This window comes from Scyliorhinus torazame, chromosome 10, assembly GCF_047496885.1.
Source record: "Scyliorhinus torazame isolate Kashiwa2021f chromosome 10, sScyTor2.1, whole genome shotgun sequence".
Taxonomy (NCBI): Eukaryota; Metazoa; Chordata; class Chondrichthyes; order Carcharhiniformes; family Scyliorhinidae; genus Scyliorhinus; species Scyliorhinus torazame.
Window position 1 is genome coordinate 53,384,473 of NC_092716.1, and position 22,298 is coordinate 53,406,770.

Genomic DNA, 22,298 nt, shown 5'->3' on the forward strand with positions numbered 1-22,298 from the left:
CACTGTGTCTTTTTCCATCACATATCTGCCTTGGCCGGTGGGACTGGTCAATAATGAAGGGCCTTCAATTGGTCCTCCAGCCTCGTTGCCATACTTGCCAATCTTAATTGGATAGTGAGCCTCCTTTCTATCATTGATTAACTTACTCCATAAGTGGGCAAGTGCAGATTGTGGTGACAGGAGCAGCAGTGGAGAGTCTGTGTTGGAGGTAGAAGTCCTCTGTAAGCTCTGACACAGATGCTATAGTCATGGAAACATCAATAAAAAGGTTAACAACTGGAAGAGCAGAAAATCTGCACTGTACTTCCAAGCCCATTGATCATGATTGTAGAGGAAATAGAGGAGTCCACCTCAAACATGAGTGTGCGATGATGTTGCTGGGTATTGCAGGAATGGTTCCCTGTAATGGAGTGATAAATTCCATGGCATTAAAACACACAACGAAATGAGCCTCGAAGGGAGAAATGTTAACCTCGGGGGGTTAATGTGAAAGGAAAAATGCAAGAGTGAATTCCACTTCTCATGGCCACCACCAGACCACCACCTCCCCCTGTCAGTAGCTGGCATGCAGACATATGTCCCAATGGTCTTGTCAGTCTGCCCCTGCTTAGGGACATTCATGGCTTACAAAATCTGGAAGTCGGCAACTAAGAACATCTCAGTAGTCAGAGCAGGGATCTGAACAGCCTCCCTCTATCTTTGGTGAAGGCACAGGGATTGCATCTTGAAGGAGCAATAGGAAAAGGAAGCATAAATCTTTATAGTTGAACAAGGGTATGTACATGGGAATGCAAGAACATGAATGTTGTGGAGACTTCATTCTTTAACAGAATCACATAAAAGTTATTAGTTTGCACCATTTTCCTATCTGGCCCATTGTTGGCGCTGGGAAGACATGACATGGACAAATGTGGGATATACAAGGCATCATTGGTTGTTTGCAGAACTGCGTTGTGTCGGTGGTGCTGGGGTGTATATGGAGCAAAGATGAAGAGTGGTAGTCAGTCGCCTATGACTCTGCCACATTTTTCCTGGTGCAATCAAAGTGGAACTTGCATTAAAATGGCATCCCTTTCATTCCATGCAGAGATGTGAGAAAGTGCTGCTGCATCACCCTCATCACTTTGTGAAATGGATCTTTACCAGGTAAATGGTTGGCATCGGCGAACAAAGAACAAAGAACAATACAGCATAGGAACAGGACGTTCGGCCCTCCAAGCCTGTACTGGCCATGATACCACCCTTGGCCTAAACCCTCAGCACTTCCTTGTGCCGTATCCCTCTATACCCATCCTATCCATGTATTTGTCAAGATGCCTTTTGAATGCCGTTAATGTATCTCCTTCCACACCTTCCCTGGCAGTGCATTCCAAGCACTCACCACCCTCTGTGTAAAAGGCCGGCCTCGCACATCTCCTCTAAACTTTGCCCCACAGACCTTAAACCTGTGCCTCCTAGTGACTGACCCCTCCACCCTGGAAAAGAGTGCCTGCCCATCCACTCTATCCATGCCCCTCATAATCTTGCAGACCTCTATCAGGTCACACCTCAACCTCCGTCGTTCTCATGAAAACAGTCTGAAGTTGGAAGTGGTATTCTTCGACTCATATCAGCCACTCCTAAAGTCTGCCTATAGGTCTAAAGAGGCCAGGGAGATTTAACTGCCACAAATCAAAAGCATCAGCAGCTCCCCAGGAATCATATGCATGCCTGCAGGAGAATGTTGGGAGCTCTTGCATTTTACAAATACTTCTGGTTGGATGGGGGGGATGGAGCGTCATGTGGATGCAGTCAATGGCACTTTTCATCTGTATAATTTCAGCCAGAGGTGCAAATCACACTGTTCAATCATTCTGCCTGACATCATTACAGGCAAAGTTCACATTGTTGCCAACACCTGGCAGACAAGCCATCAGTCACCTGTTGTATGTATTTGTGGGCTGCTAACTGGTAGATCCTGGTTATGTCTCTAGCAGAACCCAAAAGGATCCAGAAGCTAAAATGCTAATGGTCCAACAGGAAGCTCTTCCAGTAGGCTGCAAATGCCTGTCACTACTCTACATGACAACTTGTGCCTCTTGAGACACAACTGTTTTGACTTGTCGAGGAAACTCAACCTCTTCCTGTACATCCTGTGTCATGGGTAGTAATTCATCCCCTCTGCCGCTCTCCTTTCTAATGTTCAGCTGCAAGTCTTTCAGCGGCTGCTGGTGCTACTGCTGGTCATATTGCTCCTTCGGGAAGGATGTTCTTGCTCTCGAGCGAGTGCAGTGAAGGTTTATCAGACTGATTCCTGAGATGGCAGAACTGACGTATGAGAAAAGATTGAGTTGGTTAGGATTGTATTTGCTGGAATTTAGAAGAATGAGAGGGGAATCTCATAAAAACCCACAAAATTCCAACTGGACTAGACAGTGTAGATGCAGGAAGGGTGTTCCTAATGGTGGGGGAGTCCAGAACCAGGGGCGGGATTCTCCCCTACCCGGCGGGGCGGGGGGATCCGGCCTAATGGAGTGTCGGGAACCACTTCGGCGTCAGGCCGCCCCAAAGGTGCGGACGTCTCCGCACCTTTAGGGGCCAAGCCCTCACTTTGAGGGGCTAGGCTGGCGCTGGAGTGGTTTCCGCTCCGCCGGCTGGCGGGAAAGGCCTTTGGCGCCACGCCAGCCAGCGCCGAAAGGTCTTCACCGGGCGACGCATGCACGGGAGCGTCAGCGCTGCTGACGTCATCCTCGCGCATGCGCAGGGGAGGGGGTCTCTTCCGCCTCCGCCATAGTGAAGACCATGGCGAAGGCGGAAGAAAAAGAATGCCCCCACGGCACAGGCCCGCCCGCGGATCGGTGGGCCCCGATCGCGGGCCAGACCACCGTGGGGGCACCCCCGAGGGCCAGATCGCCCCGCGGCCCCCCCAGGACCCCGGAGCCTGCCCGCACCACCTTGTCCCGCCGGTAAGGTAGGTGGTTTAATCCACGACGGCAGGATAGGGTTGACAGCGGCGGGACTTCGGCCCATCGCAGGCCAGAGAATTGCCAGAGGTGGGCCCACCGACCGGCGTGGCGCGATTCCTGCCCCCGCCGACTGGCGCGGCACGATTCCCGCCTCCGCCGAATCTCTGGTGACGGAGAATGCGGGACACGGCGGGGGGGGGGGGATTCACGCCAGCTCCCGGCGATTCTCAGACCCGGTGGGGGGGTCGGAGAATCGCGCCCCAGGAGTCACAATCTGAAGATACGGGGTAGACCATTTCGACAGAGATGAGGAGAAATTTCTTCACCCAGAGAGTTGTGAGCCTGTGGAACACATTAGCACAGGAAGTAGCTGAGACCATACATTGTATGTTTTCAAGAAGCAGTTAGATATAGCACTTAGGGCAAAGGGGATCAAAGGATATGGGGGCAAAGCAGGATTAGGCTATTGAGCTGGATGATCAGCCATGATCATAATGAATGGTGGAGCAGACTTGAAGGGCCAAATGGCCTCCTCTTGCTCCTATTTACTATGTTTCTATGCTTATCCAATTTAAGGTGGCCAAGGCATTGCCCATTCTGATATTGTTCATAAAACCGATAAAATGTGGAGTAAACTCTCCGCAAATGTTCTGAGAACTAATCCTTTCCCACTAGTGGTGTAAAATGGCAGCAGTGAGGTTTGAGTATTTATTGCCATATTTCAATAGGTTCTAATCAATTGTCCTTACCTTATTTTTAATGTCAAGTTTCAGGAAATCTAAGAAAGCAATGGATGCGATGCTAAACAAAAATGTGCAATAATATCTCCCCAAGTAAGCAACTACCATAAGTAAATAGGCAGCCAAACCTCTGGAGGGGGTTGTGCACAACCAGTCTAATGTGCTCACATTAAAAGTGGAAGCCAGTGAATTGGAGCTCGCTTCCTGACGAGTTGGCTTTTTTAGCGACTTAACCCATAGCCAAACCCATGCATTCCTCCAGATCAAAACTTCTTCCATTGGTTCACCAACCAACAAGTGCTGAGGTCAACGCCAATTGCCACCTCAGCTGAGATTTTAACTCATAAAAAAATCCATTATGTGTCACAGAATTAAATTTGTGCTCGCTTCTTAGAAAAGACGATCAAACTAGGATCTCTGGTTCAGTTCAGAAGCTGTTACCCATTAGATATACTCATTAAATCATCGGGAGAGCCTCAACAATTTCTTACAAAATGGTTTTTGGCATACATCAATGAGATGCAAGCCTCCACAAGTTAATTCAACAGCTGAGCGTTCGGGGAGCGTTCATACATTAAAATACGGAAGAACTCAGAAAGGAAAACAGAAATTTAAAAGCTATGGCTAACATCGGTCATGAAAATGCCGACTACAGTTCTGAATATTTCCTTATTAAACTGCAATAAACTCCATAAGCATCAATTAGAAATAAAGTTAGCTTGAAATAAAAGGGGAAAGTCGTGACAATAAATTCTGCTCATTTCTTGAGCCTGACAGATGCATGATGGATGTACATTACATATATGAGTGACACTTAATAGCTTTTGTAAAAGTGAATTACTACCTGACACACCCATCACTGAAGCATAACTCTTCTTATTCTTTGGCAGTGTGGATCTCGATTGTACCTTGAGCATGGCTTGAAGTTAATACCAGAATATAGTGTAAGACTGGAAACGTGTTTGAGGCTGGCTCCTGGCACTACTATTCATTCAACAGGCGTACCAGATACTCCAGACTTCCACTGCATCATTCTGGTCTGCATATGAATTCAAGATCAGGAACTGCAAAGATTGATTTCCCAGGATTGCATGGAAGTACACCAGGGTGGTATATTTAGAAGCATATTGGATGGATAGGAATGCTAGTTTGCAGATCAAATTGCCCACCATAAAGTAGTCAAGAAAAATAGGGCGATTCCTTGACAAGCAAGTCCCCGACCTGCCAGAACTGCCGCAATAGCAAAATCAGAAAAATCGGACTCCATTGTCCAATCTAACTCACACACCGCATTCTATTGTCCCAATCTAACTCACCCTCAGCATTCTATTGTCCCAATCTAACTCACCCTCAGCATTCTATTGTCTCAATCTAACTCACCCTCAGCATTCTATTGTCCCAATCTAACACCTTCAGCATTCTATTGTCTCAATCTAACTCACCCTCAGCATTCTATTGTCTCAATCTAACTCACCCTCAGCATTCTATTGTCTCAATCTAACTCACGCTCAGCATTCTATTGTTCCAATCTAACTCCCTCAGCATTCTATTGTCTCAATCTAACACACTCTCAACATTCTATTGTCCACTCTAAATCACACTCAGCACACTATTGTCCCAATCAAACTCACCATCAGCATTCTTTGTCCAATCTAACACCCTCAGTATTCTATTGTGCATACTAACACACATTCAGCACACTATTGTTCAAGACTAACAAACCTTCAGCATTCATTGTCCCAATTTTTTCTCTTTGTTCATGTGATGTGGGCGTCGCAAGCTGTGCCAGCATTTATTGCCCATACCTAGTTAAGAGTGAACCACATTTCTGTGGGTCTGGAGTCACATGGTAAGGATGGTTGGTTTCCATCCTAAAGGACATTAGTGAACCAAATGCGTTTTCCTGATAATCAACAATGATTTATGGTCATCATGAGACTGCTAGTTCTAGATTTTTTTTAAATTCAAGTTGTAACATGTACAGTAGTGGGATTTGAATCAGGGTCTCAAGAACTTACTCTTGGTCTCTCGTTTACTAGTGCAGTGCCAATACCACTGTGCCACCACCTCTCTGACACACCTTAGCATCTATTGTCCAATCTAACAAACGTTCAGCATACGATTGCCCCAATCAAACACACCAATAGCACACTATTGCCCATTCTCACTCACACTCAGCACACAATTGACTCACTCTAACACAACCACAGCGCAATATTTTCTATTATAATTCACACTCAGCAATTTACTGTCCCAATCAAATTCACACTCAGCATTCTATTGCCGCTATCTAACTAACCCTCAGCATTCTATAGTCCCAATTTAACTACCTCAGCATTCTATTCCCTCAATCGAACTGGCCCTCACCATTCTATTGACTCAATCTAACTCCGCCGCAGCATTTTATTGTGCAATCTAAATCACCTGCGGCATTCTATTGTCTCAATCTATCTCACCCTCAGCGTTCTATTGTCTCAATCTAACCCATCCTCAGCATTCTATTGTCTCAATCCAACTCACCCTCAGCATTCTATTGTCAAATCTAACTCACCATCAGCATTCTATTGTCTCAATCTAACTCACCATCAGCGTTCTATTGTCTCAATCTAACTCACCCTCAGCATTCTATTGTCAAATCTAACTCACCATCAGCATTCTATTGTCTCAATCTAACTCACCCTCAGCATTCTATTGTCTCAATCCAACTCATCCTCAGCAATCTATTGTCTCAATCCAACCCATCCTCAGCATTCTATTGTCCCAATCTAACTCACCCTCAGCATTCTATTGTCCCAATCTAACGCACCCTCAGCATTCTATTGTCTCAATCCAACCCATCCTCAGCATTCTATTGTCTCAATCCAACTCACCCTCAGCATTCTATTGTCAAATCTAACTCACCATCAGCGTTCTATTGTCTCAATCTAACTCACCCTCAGCATTCTATTGTCAAATCTAACTCACCATCAGCATTCTATTGTCTCAATCTAACTCACCCTCAGCATTCTATTGTCTCAATCCAACTCACCCTCAGTATTCCATTGTCAAATCTAACTCACCCTCAGCATTCTATTGTCCCAATCTAACTCACCCTCAGCATTCTATTGTCCCAATCTATCTCACCATCAGCATTCTATTGTCTCAATTCAACCCATCCTCAGCATTCTATTGTCCCAATCTAACTCACCCTCAGCATTCTATTGTCTCAATCTAACTCACCCTCAGCATTCTATTGTCCCAATCTATCTCACCATCAGCATTCAATTGTCTCAATTCAACCCATCCTCAGCATTCTATTGTCCCAATCTAACTCACCCTCAGCATTCTATTGTCCCAATCTAACTCGCCCTCAGCATTCTATTGTCTCAATCTAACTCACCATCAGCGTTCTATTGTCCCAATCTAACTCACCCTCAGCATTCTATTGTCCCAATCTAACTCGCCCTCAGCATTCTATTGTCTCAATCTAACTCACCATCAGCGTTCTATTGTCTCAATCTAACTCACATTCAGCATTCTATTGTCCCAATCTAACTGACACTCAGCATTTTATTGTCTCAATCTAACTCATCCTCAGCATTCTATTGTCTCAATCCAACTCATCCTCAGCACTCTATTGTCTCAATCCAACTCACCCTCAGTGTTCCGTTGTCAAATCTAACTCACCCTCAGCATTCTATTGTCCCAATCTAACTCACCCTCAGCATTCTATTGTCAAATCTAACTCACACTCAGCATTCTATTGTCCCAATCTAACTCACCCTCAGCATTCTATTGTCAAATCTATCTCACCATCATCATTCTATTGTCTCAATCCAACCCATCCTCAGCATTCTATTGTCGCAATCTAACTCACCCTCAGCATTCTATTGTCTCAATCTAACTCACCGTCAGCAATCTATTGTCTCAATCCAACCCATCCTCAGCATTCTATTGTCCCAATCTAACTCACACTCAGCATTCTATTGTCTCAATCTAACTCACCGTCAGCATTCTATTGTCTCAATCCAACCCATCCTCAGCATTCTATTGTCCCAATCTAACTCACCCTCAGCATTCTAATGTCAAATCTAACTCACCCTCAGCATTCTATTGCCAAAACTAACTCACCCTCAGCATTCTATTGTCCCAATCTAACTCACACTCAGCATTCTATTGTCTCAATCTAACTCACCCTCTATTGTCACAATCTAACTCACACTCAGCATTCGATTCTCCCAATCTAACTCATCCTCACCATTATATTGTCCAAATCTAACTCACACTCAGCATTCTGTTGTCCCAATCTAACTCACACTCAGCATTCTATTGTCCCAATCTAACTCACACTCAGCATTCTATTCTGCCAATCTAACTCACCCTCAGCATTCTATTGTCCCAATCTAAGTCATCCTCAGCATTCTATTGTCTCAATCCAAACCATCCTCAGCATTCTATTGTCCCAATCTAACTCACCCTCAGCATTCTAATGTCAAATCTAACTCACCCTCAGCATTCTATTGTCAAATCTAACTCACCCTCAGCATTCTATTGTCCCAATCTAACTCACACTCAGCATTCTATTTTCCCAATCTAACTCACCCTCAGCATTCTATTGTCCCAATCTAAGTCATTCTCAGCATTCTATTGTCCTAATCTAACTCACCCTCAGCATTCTATTGTCTCAATCTAACACACACTCAGCATTCTATTGTCCCAATCTAACTCACCCTCAGCATTCGGTTGTCCCAATCTAACTCATCCTCAGCATTATATTGTCCCAATCTAACTCACCCTCAGCATTCTATTGTCCCAATCTAACTCACCCTCAGCATTCTATTGTCAAATCTAACTCACACTCAGCATTCTATTGTCCCAATCTAACTCACCCTCAGCATTCTATTGTCAAATCTATCTCACCATCATCATTCTATTGTCTCAATCCAACCCATCCTCAGCATTCTATTGTCGCAATCTAACTCACACTCAGCATTCTATTGTCTCAATCTAACTCACCGTCAGCATTCTATTGTCTCAATCCAACCCATCCTCAGCATTCTATTGTCCCAATCTAACTCACCCTCAGCATTCTAATGTCAAATCTAACTCACCCTCAGCATTCTATTGCCAAATCTAACTCACCCTCAGCATTCTATTGTCCCAATCTAACTCACACTCAGCATTCTATTGTCTCAATCTAACTCACCCTCTATTGTCTCAATCTAACTCACACTCAGCATTCGATTCTCCCAATCTAACTCATCCTCACCATTATATTGTCCCAATCTAACTCACACTCAGCATTCTATTGTCCAAATCTAACTCACACTCAGCATTCTGTTGTCCCAATCTAACTCACACTCAGCATTCTATTGTCCCAATCTAACTCACACTCAGCATTCTATTGCGCCAATCTAACTCACCCTCAGCATTCATTTGTCCCAATCTAAGTCATCCTCAGCATTCTATTGTCTCAATCCAAACCATCCTCAGCATTCTATTGTCCCAATCTAACTCACCCTCAGCATTCTAATGTCAAATCTAACTCACCCTCAGCATTCTATTGTCAAATCTAACTCACCCTCAGCATTCTATTGTCCCAAACTAACTCACCCTCAGCATTCTATTGTCAAATCTAACTCACACTCAGCATTCTATTGTCCCAATCTAACTCACCCTCAGCATTCTATTGTCAAATCTATCTCACCATCATCATTCTATTGTCTCAATCCAACCCATCCTCAGCATTCTATTGTCGCAATCTAACTCACACTCAGCATTCTATTGTCTCAATCTAACTCACCGTCAGCATTCTATTGTCTCAATCCAACCCATCCTCAGCATTCTATTGTCCCAATCTAACTCACCCTCAGCATTCTAATGTCAAATCTAACTCACCCTCAGCATTCTATTGCCAAATCTAACTCACCCTCAGCATTCTATTGTCCCAATCTAACTCACACTCAGCATTCTATTGTCTCAATCTAACTCACCCTCTATTGTCTCAATCTAACTCACACTCAGCATTCGATTCTCCCAATCTAACTCATCCTCACCATTATATTGTCCCAATCTAACTCACACTCAGCATTCTATTGTCCAAATCTAACTCACACTCAGCATTCTGTTGTCCCAATCTAACTCACACTCAGCATTCTATTGTCCCAATCTAACTCACACTCAGCATTCTATTTTCCCAATCTAACTCACCCTCAGCATTCCATTGTCCCAATCTAAGTCATCCTCAGCATTCTATTGTCCTAATCTAACTCACCCTCAGCATTCTATTGTCTCAATCTAACACACACTCAGCATTCTATTGTCCCAATCTAACTCACCCTCAGCATTCGGTTGTCCCAATCTAACTCATCCTCAGCATTATATTGTCCCAATCTAACTCACACTCAGCATTCTAATGTCCCAATCTAACTCACACTCAGCATTCTATTGTCGCAATCTAACTCACACTCAGCATTCTTTTGTCCCAATCTAACTCACACTCAGCATTCTATTGTCCCAATCTAACTCACACTCAGCATTCTATTGTCCCAATCTAACTCACCCTCAGCATTTGATTGTCCCAATCTAACTCATCCTCGGCATTCGATTGTCCCAATCTAACTCATCCTCAGCATTATATTGTCCCAATCTAACTCACACTCAGCATTCAATTGTCCCAATCTAACTCACACTCAGCATTCTATTGTCCCAATCTAACTCACACTCAGCATTATATTGTCCCAATCTAACTCACACCCAGCATTCTATTGTCCCAATCTAACTCACACTCAGCATTCTATTGTCACAATCTAACTCACACTCAGCATTCTATTGTCCCAATCTAACTCACACTCAGCATTATATTGTCCCAATCTAACTCACACCCAGCATTCTATTGTCCCAATCTAACTCACACTCAGCATTCTATTGTCCCAATCTAACTCACACTCAGCATTCTATTGTCCCAATCTAACTCACCATCTATTGTCTCAATCTAACTCACGCTCAGCATTCTATTGTCTCAATCTAACTCAACCTCAGCATTCTATTGTCTCAATCTAACTCACACTCAGCATTCTATTGTCCCAATCTAACTCATACTCAGCATTCTATTGTAGCAATCTAACTCACACTCAGCATTCTATTGTCTCAATCTAACTCACCCTCAGCATTCTATTGTCTCAATCTAACTCACACTCGGCATTCTATTGTCCCAATCTAACTCACACTCAGCATTCTATTGTCCCAATCTAACTCACACTCGCATTCTATTGTCCCAATCTAACTCACCCTCAGCATTCTATTGTCCCAATCTAACTCACACTCAGCATTCTATTGTCCCAATCTAACTCACACTCAGCATTCTATTGTCCAATTCAAACTCACACTCAACATTCTATTGTCTCAATCTAACTCCCCCTCAGCATTCTATTGTCTCAATCTAACTCACACTCAGCAATCTATGGTCCCAATCTAACTCACACTCGGCATTCTATTGTCTCAACCTAACTCACCCTCTATTGTCTCAATCTAACTCCGCCGCAGCATTTTATTGTGCAATCTAAATCACCTGCGGGCTTCTATTGTCCCAATCTAACTCACACTCAGCATTCTGTTGTCTCAATCTAACTCATCCTCAGCATTCTATTGTCTCAATCTAACTCACCATCAGCATTCTATTGTCCCAATCTAACTCACCCTCAGCATTTTATTGTCAAATCTAACTCACCCTCAGCATTCTATTGTCCCAATCTATCTCACCATCAGCATTCTATTGTCTCAATCCAACCCATCCTCAGCATTCTATTGTCCCAATCTAACTCACCCTCAGCATTCTATTGTCTCAATCTAACTTACCGTCTGCATTCTATTGTCTCAATCCAACCCATCCTCAGCATTCTATTGTCCCAATCTAACTCACATTCAGCATTCTATTGTCTCAATCTAACTCACCATCAGCATTCTATTGTCCCAATCTAACTCACCATCAGCATTCTATTGTCTCAATCTAACTCACCGTCAGCATTCTATTGTCTCAATCTAACTCACCCTCAGCATGCTATTGTCCCAATCTAACTCACACTCAGCATTCTATTGTCCCAATCTAACTCACACTCAGCATTCTATTGTCTCAATCTAACTCACCCTCTATTGTCTCAATCTAACTCACACTCAGCATTCGATTCTCCCAATCTAATTCATCATCAGCATTATATTGTCCCAATCCAACTCACACTCAGCATTCTATTGTCCCAATTTAACTCACCCTCAGCATTCTATTGTCCCAATCTAACTCACCCTCAGCATTCGATTGTCCCAATCTAACTCATCCGCAGCATTCGATTGTCCCAATCTAACTCATCCTCAGCATTATATTGTCCCAATCTAACTCACACTCAGCATTCAATTGTCACAATCTAACTCACACTCAGCATTCTATTGTCCCAATCTAACTCACACTCAGCATTCTATTGTCCCAATCTAACTCACACTCAGCATTTGATTGTCCCAATCTAACTCATCCTCAGCATTCGATTGTCCCAATCTAACTCATCCTCAGCATTCTATTGTCCCAATCTAACTCACACTCAGCATTCTATTGTCCCAATCTAACTCACCCTCAGCATTCTATTGTCCCAATCTAAGTCATCCTCAGCATTCTATTGTCCCAATCTAACTCACCCTCAGCATTCTATTGTCTCAATCTCACACACTCTCAGCATTCTATTGTCCCAATCTAACTCACCCTCAGCATTCGGTTGTCCCAATCTAACTCATTCTCAGCATTATATTGTCCCAATCTAACTCACACTCAGCATTCTATTGTCCCAATCTAACTCACACTCAGCATTCTATTGTCCCAATCTAACTCACACTCAGCATTCTATTGTCCCAATCTAACTCACACTCAGCATTCTATTGTCCCAATCTAACTCACACTCAGCATTCTATTGTCCCAATCTAACTCACACTCAGCATTCTATTGTCCCAATCTAACTCACCCTCAGCATTTGATTGTCCCAATCTAAGTCATCCTCAGCATTCGATTGTCCCAATCTAACTCATCCTCAGCATTATATTGTCCCAATCTAACTCACAATCAGCATTCTATTGTCCCAATCTAACTCACCCTCAGCATTTGATTGTCCCAATCTAAGTCATCCTCAGCATTCGATTGTCCCAATCTAACTCATCCTCAGCATTATATTGTCCCAATCTAACTCACAATCAGCATTATATTGTCCCAATCTAACTCACAATCAGCATTCGATTGTCCCAATCTAACTCATCCTCAGCATTATATTGTCCCAATCTAACTCACAATCAGCATTCTATTGTCTCAATCTAACTTACACTCAGCATTCTATTGTCCTAATCTAACTCACCCTCAGCATTCTATTGTCCCAACTAACTCACCCTCAGTATTCTATTGTCTCAATCTAACTTACCCTCAGTATTCTCTTGTCTCAATCTAACTCACCCTCAGCATTCAATTGTCTCAAACAAACTCTCCCTCAGCATTCTATTGTCCCAATCTAACTCTCCCTCAGCATTCTATTGTCCCAATCTAACTCACCCTCAGCATTCTATTGTCTAAATCTAACTCACCCTCAGCATTCTATTGTCCCAACTAACTCATCCTCAGTATTCTATTGTCTCAATCTAACTTATCCTCAGTATTCTCTTGTCTCAATCTAACTCACCCTCAGCATTCTATTGTCTCAATCTAACTCATCCTCAGCATTCTATTGTCACAATCTAACTCACACTCAGCATTCCATTGTCTCAATCTAACTCACCCTCAGCATTCTATTGTCTCAATCTCACTCACCCTCAGCATTCTATTGTCTCAAACAAACTCTCCCTCAGCATTCTATTGTCTCAATCTAACTCACCCTCAGCATTCTATTGTCCCAACTAACTCACCCTCAGTATTCTATTGTCTCAATCTAACTTACCCTCAATATTCTCTTGTCTCAATCTAACTCACCCTCAGCATTCTATTGTCCCAACCTAATTCACCCTCAGCATTCTATTGTCTCAATCTAACTCACCCTCAGCATTCTATTGTCTCAATCTATCTCACCCTAAGCATTCTATTGTCCCAATCTAACTCACCCTCAGCATTCTATTGTCTCAATCTAACTCACCCTCAGTATTCTATTGACCCAATCTAACTCACCCTCAGCATTCTATTGTCTCAATCTAACTCACCCTCAGCATTCTATTGTCTCAATCTAACTCAACCTCAGTATTCTATTGACCCAATCTAACTCACCCTCAGCAATCTATTGTCTCAATCTAACTCACCCTCAGCATTCTATTGTCCCAATCTAACTCACCGTCAGCATTCTATCGTCTCAATCTAACTCATCCTCAGCATTCATTGTCTCAATCTAACTCACCCGCAGCATTCAATAGTCTCAATCTAACTCACCCTCAGCATTCTATTGTCTCAATCTATCTCACCCTCAGCATTCCGTTGTCTCAATCTAACACACCCTCAGCATTCTATTCTCTCAATCTAACTCACCCTCAGCTTTCTATTGTCCTAATCTAAGTCACCGTCAGCATTCTATTGTCTCAATCTAACTCACCCTCGTATTCTATTGTCCCAATCTAACTCACCCTCAGTATTCAATTGTCCCAATCTAACTCACCCTCAGCATTGTATTGTCCCAATCTAACTCACCCTCAGCATTCTATTGTCTCAATCTAACTATCTCTCAGCATTCTATTGGTACAATCTAACTCACGCTCAGCATTCTATTGTCTCAATCTAACTCACCCTCAGCAATCTATCGTCTCAATCTAACTCACCCTTAGCATTCTATTGTTTCAATGTAACTCCCCCTCAGCATTCTATTGTCCAAATCTAACTCACCCTCAGCATTCTATTGTCTCAATCTAACTCACCCTCAGCATTCTATTGTCCCAATCTGACTCACCCTCAGCATTCAATCGTCTCAATCTAACTCACCCTCAGCATTCCATTGTCTCAATCTAACTCACCCTCAGCATTCTGTTGTCTCAATCTAACTCACACTCAGCATTCTATTGTCCCAATCTAACTCACACTCAGCATTCTATTGTCCCAATCTAACTCACCCTCAGCATTTGATTGTCCCAATCTAAGTCATCCTCAGCATTCGATTGTCCCAATCTAACTCATCCTCAGCATTCTATTGTCCCAATCTAACTCACCCTCAGCATTCGGTTGTCCCAATCTAACTCATCCTCAGCATTATATTGTCCCAATCTAACTCACACTCAGCATTCTATTGTCACAATCTAACTCACACTCAGCATTCTATTGTCCCAATCTAACTCACACTCAGCATTCTATTGTCCCAATCTAACTCACACTCAGCATTCTATTGTCCCAATCTAACTCACACTCAGCATTCTATTGTCCCAATCTAACTCACACTCAGCATTCTATTGTCCCAATCTAACTCACCCTCAGCATTTGATTGTCCCAATCTAAGTCATCCTCAGCATTCGATTGTCCCAATCTAACTCATCCTCAGCATTATATTGTCCCAATCTAACTCACACTCAGCATTCTATTGTCCCAACTAACTCACCCTCAGTATTCTATTGTCTCAATCTAACTTACCCTCAGTATTCTCTTGTCTCAATCTAACTCACCCTCAGCATTCAATTGTCTCAAACAAACTCTCCCTCAGCATTCTATTGTCCCAATCTAACTCACCCTCAGCATTCTATTGTCTAAATCTAACTCACCCTCAGCATTCTATTGTCCCAACTAACTCATCCTTAGTATTCTATTGTCTCAATCTAACTCATCCTCAGCATTCTATTGTCACAATCTAACTCACCCTCAGCATTCTATTGTCTCAATCTCACTCACCCTCAGCATTCTATTGTCTCAAACAAACTCTCCCTCAGCATTCTATTGTCTCAATCTAACTCACCCTCAGCATTCTATTGTCCCAACTAACTCACCCTCAGTATTCTATTGTCTCAATCTAACTTACCCTCAATATTCTCTTGTCTCAATCTAACTCACCCTCAGCATTCTATTGTCTCAATCTCACTCACCCTCAGCATTCTATTGTCTCAAACAAACTCTCCCTCAGCATTCTATTGTCTCAATCTAACTCACCCTCAGCATTCTATTGTCTCAATCTCACTCACCCTCAGCATTCTATTGTCTCAAACAAACTCTCCCTCAGCATTCTATTGTCTCAATCTAACTCACCCTCAGCATTCTATTGTCCCAACTAACTCACCCTCAGTATTCTATTGTCTCAATCTAACTTACCCTCAATATTCTCTTGTCTCAATCTAACTCACCCTCAGCATTCTATTGTCCCAACCTAATTCACCCTCAGCATGCTATTGTCTCAATCTAACTCATCCTCAGCATTCTATTGTCTCAATCTATCTCACCCTCAGCATTCTATTGTCCCAATCTAACTCACCCTCAGCATTCTATTGTCTCAATCTAACTCACCCTCAGTATTCTATTGACCCAATCTAACTCACCCTCAGCATTCTATTGTCTCAATCTAACTCACCCTCAGCATTCTATTGTCTCAATCTAACACAACCTCATTATTCTATTGACCCAATCTAACTCACCCTCAGCAATCTATTGTCTCAATCTAACTCACCCTCAGCATTCTATTGTCTCAATCTAACTCACCCTCAGCATTCTATTGTCCTAATCTAACTCACCCTCAGCATTCTAATGTCCCAACTAACTCACCCTCAGTATTCTATTGTCTCAATCTAACTTACCCTCAGTATTCTCTTGTCTCAATCTAACTCACCCTCAGCATTCAATTGTCTCAAACAAACTCTCCCTCAGCATTCTATTGTCCCAATCTAACTCTCCCTCAGCATTCTATTGTCCCAATCTAACTCACCCTCAGCATTCTATTGTCTCATTCTAACTCACCCTCAGCATTCTATTGTCCCAACTAACTCATCCTCAGTATTCTATTGTCTCAATCTAACTTAACCTCAGTATTCTCTTGTCTCAATCTAACTCATCCTTAGCATTCTATTGTCTCAATCTAAATCATCCTCAGCATTCTATTGTCTCAATCTCACTCACCCTCAGCATTCTGTTGTCCCAACTAACTCACCCTCAGTATTCTATTGTCTCAATCTAACTTACCCTCAATATTCTCTTGTCTCAATCTAACTCACCCTCAGCATTCTACTGTCCCAACCTAATTCACCCTCAGCATTCTATTCTCTCAATCTATCTCACACTCAGCATTCTATTGTCCCAATCTAACACACCCTCAGCATTCTATTGTCTCAATCTAACTCACCCTCAGTATTCTATTGACCCAATCTAACTCACCCTCAGCATTCTATTGTCTCAATCTAACTCACCCTTAGCATTCTATTGTCTCAATCTAACTCAACATCAGTATTCTATTGACCCAATCTAACTCACCCTCAGCAATCTATTGTCTCAATCTAACTCACCCTCAGCATTCTCTTGTCTCAATCTAACTCACCCTCAGCATTCTATTGTCTCAATCTAACTCACACTCAGCATTCTATTGTCTCAATCTAACTCACCTTCAGCATTCTATTGTCTCAATCTATCTCACCCTCAGCATTCTATTGTCTCAATCTAACTCACCCTCAGCATTCTATTGTCTCAATCCAACCCATCCTCAGCATTCTATTGTCTCAATCTAACTCACCCTCAGCATTCTTTTGTCTCAATCTAACTCACCCTCAGCATTCTATTGTCTCAATCTAACTCACCCTCAGCATTCTATTGTCTCAATCTAACTCACCCTCAGCATTGCATTGTCTCAATCTAACTCACCCTTTGTATTCTATTGTCACAATCTAACTCACCCTCAGCATTCTATTGTCTCAATCTTACTCACCCTCTGCATTCTATAGTCTCCTTCTAACTCACCGTCAGCATTCTATTGTCTCAATCTAACTCACCCTCAGCATTGCATTGTCTCAATCTAACTCACCCTCAGCATTCTATTTTCCCAATCTAACTCACCCTCAGTATTCTATTGTCACAATCTAACACACCCTCAGCATTCTATTGTCTCAATCTATCTCACTCTCAGCATTCTATTGTCTCAATCTAACTCACCCTCAGCATTCTATTGTCCCAATCTAACTCACCCTCAGTATTCTATTGTCACAATCTAACTCACCCTCAGCACTCTATTGTCCCATTGTTACTCACCCTCAGCATTCTATTGTGCGAATCTAACTCACCCTCAGCATTCTATTGTGCCAATCTAACTCACCCTCAGCATTCCCTTTTCCCAATCTATCTCACCCTCAGCATTCTATTGTCTCAATCTAACACACCCACAGCATTCTATTGTACCAATCTATCTCACCCTCAGCATTCTATTGTCCCAATCTATCTCACCCTCAGCATTCTATTGCCCCAATCTATCTCACCCTCAGCATTCTATTGTCTCAATCTAACACACCCTCAGCATTCTATTCTCTCAATCTAACTCACCCTCAGCATTCTATTGTCCGAATCAAACTCACCCTCAGCATTCTATTGTCTCAATCTAACTCACGCTCAGCATTCTATTGTCCCAATCAAACCAACGCTCAGCATTCTATTGTCCCAATCTAACTCACCCTCAGCATTCTATTGTCCGAATCAAACTCACCCTCAGCATTCTATTGTCTCAATCTAACTCACGCTCAGCATTCTATTATCTCAATCTAACTCACGCTCAGCATTCTATTGTCCCAATCAAACTCACCCTCAGCATTCTATTGTCCCAATCTATCTCACCCTCAGCATTCTATTGCCCCAATCTATCTCACCCTCAGCATTCTATTGTCTCAATCTAACTCACCCTCTGCATTCTATTGTCCCAATCTAACTCACCCTCAGCATTCTATTGTCTCAATCTAACTCACCCTCAGCATTCTATTGTCCGAATCAAACTCACCCTCAGCATTCTATTGTCTCAATCTAACTCACCCTCTGCATTCTATTGTCCCAATCTAACTCACCCTCAGCATTCTATTCTCTCAATCTAACTCACCCTCAGCATTCTATTGTCCGAATCAAACTCACCCTCAGCATTCTATTGTCTCAATCTAACTCACCCTCAGCAATCTATTGTCTCAATCTAACTCACCCTCAGCATTCTATTCTCTCAACCTAACTCTCCCTCAGCATTCTATTGTCCGAATCAAACTCACCCTCAGCATTCTATTGTCTCAATCTAACTCACGCTCAGCATTCTATTGTCCCAATCAAACTCACCCTCAGCATTCTATTGTCCCAATCTATCTCACCCTCAGCATTCTATTGCCCCAATCTATCTCACCCTCAGCATTCTATTGTCTCAATCTAACTCACCCTCTGCATTCTATTGTCCCAATCTAACTCACCCTCAGCATTCTATTGTCTCAATCTAACTCACCCTCAGCATTCTATTGTCCGAATCAAACTCACCCTCAGCATTCTATTGTCTCAATCTAACTCACCCTCTGCATTCTATTGTCCCAATCTAACTCACCCTCAGCATTCTATTCTCTCAATCTAACTCACCCTCAGCATTCTATTGTCCGAATCAAACTCACCCTCAGCATTCTATTGTCTCAATCTAACTCACCCTCAGCAATCTATTGTCTCAATCTAACTCACCCTCAGCATTCTATTCTCTCAACCTAACTCTCCCTCAGCATTCTATTGTCCGAATCAAACTCACCCTCAGCATTCTATTGTCTCAATCTAACTCACCCTCAGCAATCTATTGTCTCAATCTAACTCACCCTCAGCATTCTTTTGTCCCAATCTAACTCTCCCTCAGCATTCTATTGTCAAATCTAACTCACCCTCAGCATTCTATTGTGCGAATCTAACTCACCCTCAGCATTCTATTGTGCCAATCTAACTCACCCTCAGCATTCCCTTTTCCCAATCTATCTCACCCTCAGCATTCTATTGTCTCAATCTAACACACCCACAGCATTCTATTGTACCAATCTATCTCACCCTCAGCATTCTATTGTCCCAATCTATCTCACCCTCAGCATTCTATTGCCCCAATCTATCTCACCCTCAGCATTCTATTGTCTCAATCTAACTCACCCTCAGCATTCTATTCTCCCAATCTAACTCACCCTCAGCATTCTATTCTCTCAATCTAACTCACCCTCCGTATTCTATTGTCCCAATCTATCTCACCCTCAGCATTCTATTGCCCCAATCTATCTCACCCTCAGCATTCTATTGTCTCAATCTAACTCACCCTCAGCATTCTATTCTCCCAATCTAACACACCCTCAGCATTCTATTCTCTCAATCTAACTCACCCTCAGCATTCTATTGTCCGAATCTAACTCACCCTCAGCATTCTATTGTCTCAATCTAACTCACGCTCAGCATTCTATTATCTCAATCTAACTCACGCTCAGCATTCTATTGTCCCAATCTATCTCACCCTCAGCATTCTATTGTCTCAATCTAACTCACCCTCAGCATTCTATTCTCCCAATCTAACACACCCTCAGCATTCTATTCTCTCAATCTAACTCACCCTCAGCATTCTATTGTCCGAATCTAACTCACCCTCAGCATTCTATTGTCTCAATCTAACTCACCCTCAGCATTCTATTGTCTCAATCTAACTCACCCTCAGCATTCTATTGTCCCAATCTAACTCACCCTCAGCATTCTATTCTCTCAATCTAACTCACCCTCAGCATTCTATTGTCCGAATCTAACTCACCCTCAGCATTCTATTGTCTCAATCTAACTCACCCTCAGCATTCTATTGTCTCAATCTAACTCACCCTCAGCATTCTATTGTCTCAATCTAACTCACCCTCAGCATTCTATTGTCTCAATCTAACTCACCCTCAGCAATCTATTGTCTCAAACTAACTCACCCTCAGCATTCTATTCTCTCAATCTAACTCACCCTCAGCATTCTATTGTCCCAATCTAACTCTCCCTCAGCATTCTATTGTCAAATCTAACTCACACTCAGCATTCTGTTGTCTCAATCTAACCAACGCTCAGCATTCTATTGTCTCAATCTAACTCACCCTCAGCATTCTATTGTCAAATCTAACTCACCCTGAGCATTCTGTTGTCTCAATCTAACCAACGCTCGGCATTCTATTGTCTCAATCTAACTCACCCTCAGCATTCTATTGTTTCAATCTATCTCACCCCCAGCATTTTTTGTCACAATCTAACTCACCCTCAGCATTCTATTGTCTCAATCTAACTCTCCCTCTGCGTTCTATTGTCTCAATCTAACTCACGCTCAGCATTCTATTGTCTCAATCTAACTCACGCTCAGCTTTCTATAGTCTCAATCGAACTAACGCTCAGCATTCTATTGTCTCAATCTAACTCACCCTCAGCATTCTATTGACCCAATCTAACTCACCCTCAGCATTCTATTGTCCCAATCTAACTCACCCTCAGCATTCTATTGTCTCATTCTAACTCACCCTCAGCATTCTATTGTCCCAATCTAACTCACCCTCAGCACTCTATTGTCCCAATGTTACACACCCTCAGCATTCTATTGTCCTAATCTAACTCACCCTCAGCATTCTATTGACCCAATCTAACTCACCCTCAGCATTCTCTTGTCCCAATCTATCTGACCCTCAGAATTCTATTGTCTCAATCTAACACACCCACAGCATTCTATTGTACCAATCTATCTCACCCTCAGCATTCTATTGTCCCAATCTATCTCACCCTCAGCATTCTATTGCCCCAATCTATCTCACCCTCAGCATTCTATTGTCTCAATCTAACTCACCCTCAGCATTCTATTCTCCCAATCTAACTCACCCTCAGCATTCTATTCTCTCAATCTAACTCACCCTCCGTATTCTATTGTCCCAATCTAACACACCCTCAGCATTCTATTCTCTCAATCTAACTCACCCTCAGCATTCTATTGTCCGAATCTAACTCACCCTCAGCATTCTATTGTCTCAATCTAACCAACGCTCAGCATTCTATTGTCCCAATCTAACTCACACTCAGCATTCTATTATCTCAATCTAACTCACGCTCAGCATTCTATTGTCCCAATCTAACTCACACTCAGCATTCTATTGTCTCAATCTAACTCACCCTCAGCATTCTTTTGTCCCAATCTAACTCTCCCTCAGCATTCTATTGTCAAATCTAACTCACACTCAGCATTCTGTTGTCTCAATCTAACCAACGCTCAGCATTCTATTGTCTCAATCTAACTCACCCTCAGCATTCTATTGTCAAATCTAACTCACCCTGAGCATTCTGTTGTCTCAATCTAACCAACGCTCGGCATTCTATTGTCTCAATCTAACTCACCCTCAGCATTCTATTGTTTCAATCTATCTCACCCCCAGCATTTTTTGTCACAATCTAACTCACCCTCAGCATTCTATTGTCTCAATCTAACTCTCCCTCTGCGTTCTATTGTCTCAATCTAACTCACGCTCAGCATTCTATTGTCTCAATCTAACTCACGCTCAGCTTTCTATAGTCTCAATCGAACTAACGCTCAGCATTCTATTGTCTCAATCTAACTCACCCTCAGCATTCTATTGTCTCAATCTAACTCACCCTCAGCATTCTATTGACCCAATCTAACTCACCCTCAGCATTCTATTGTCC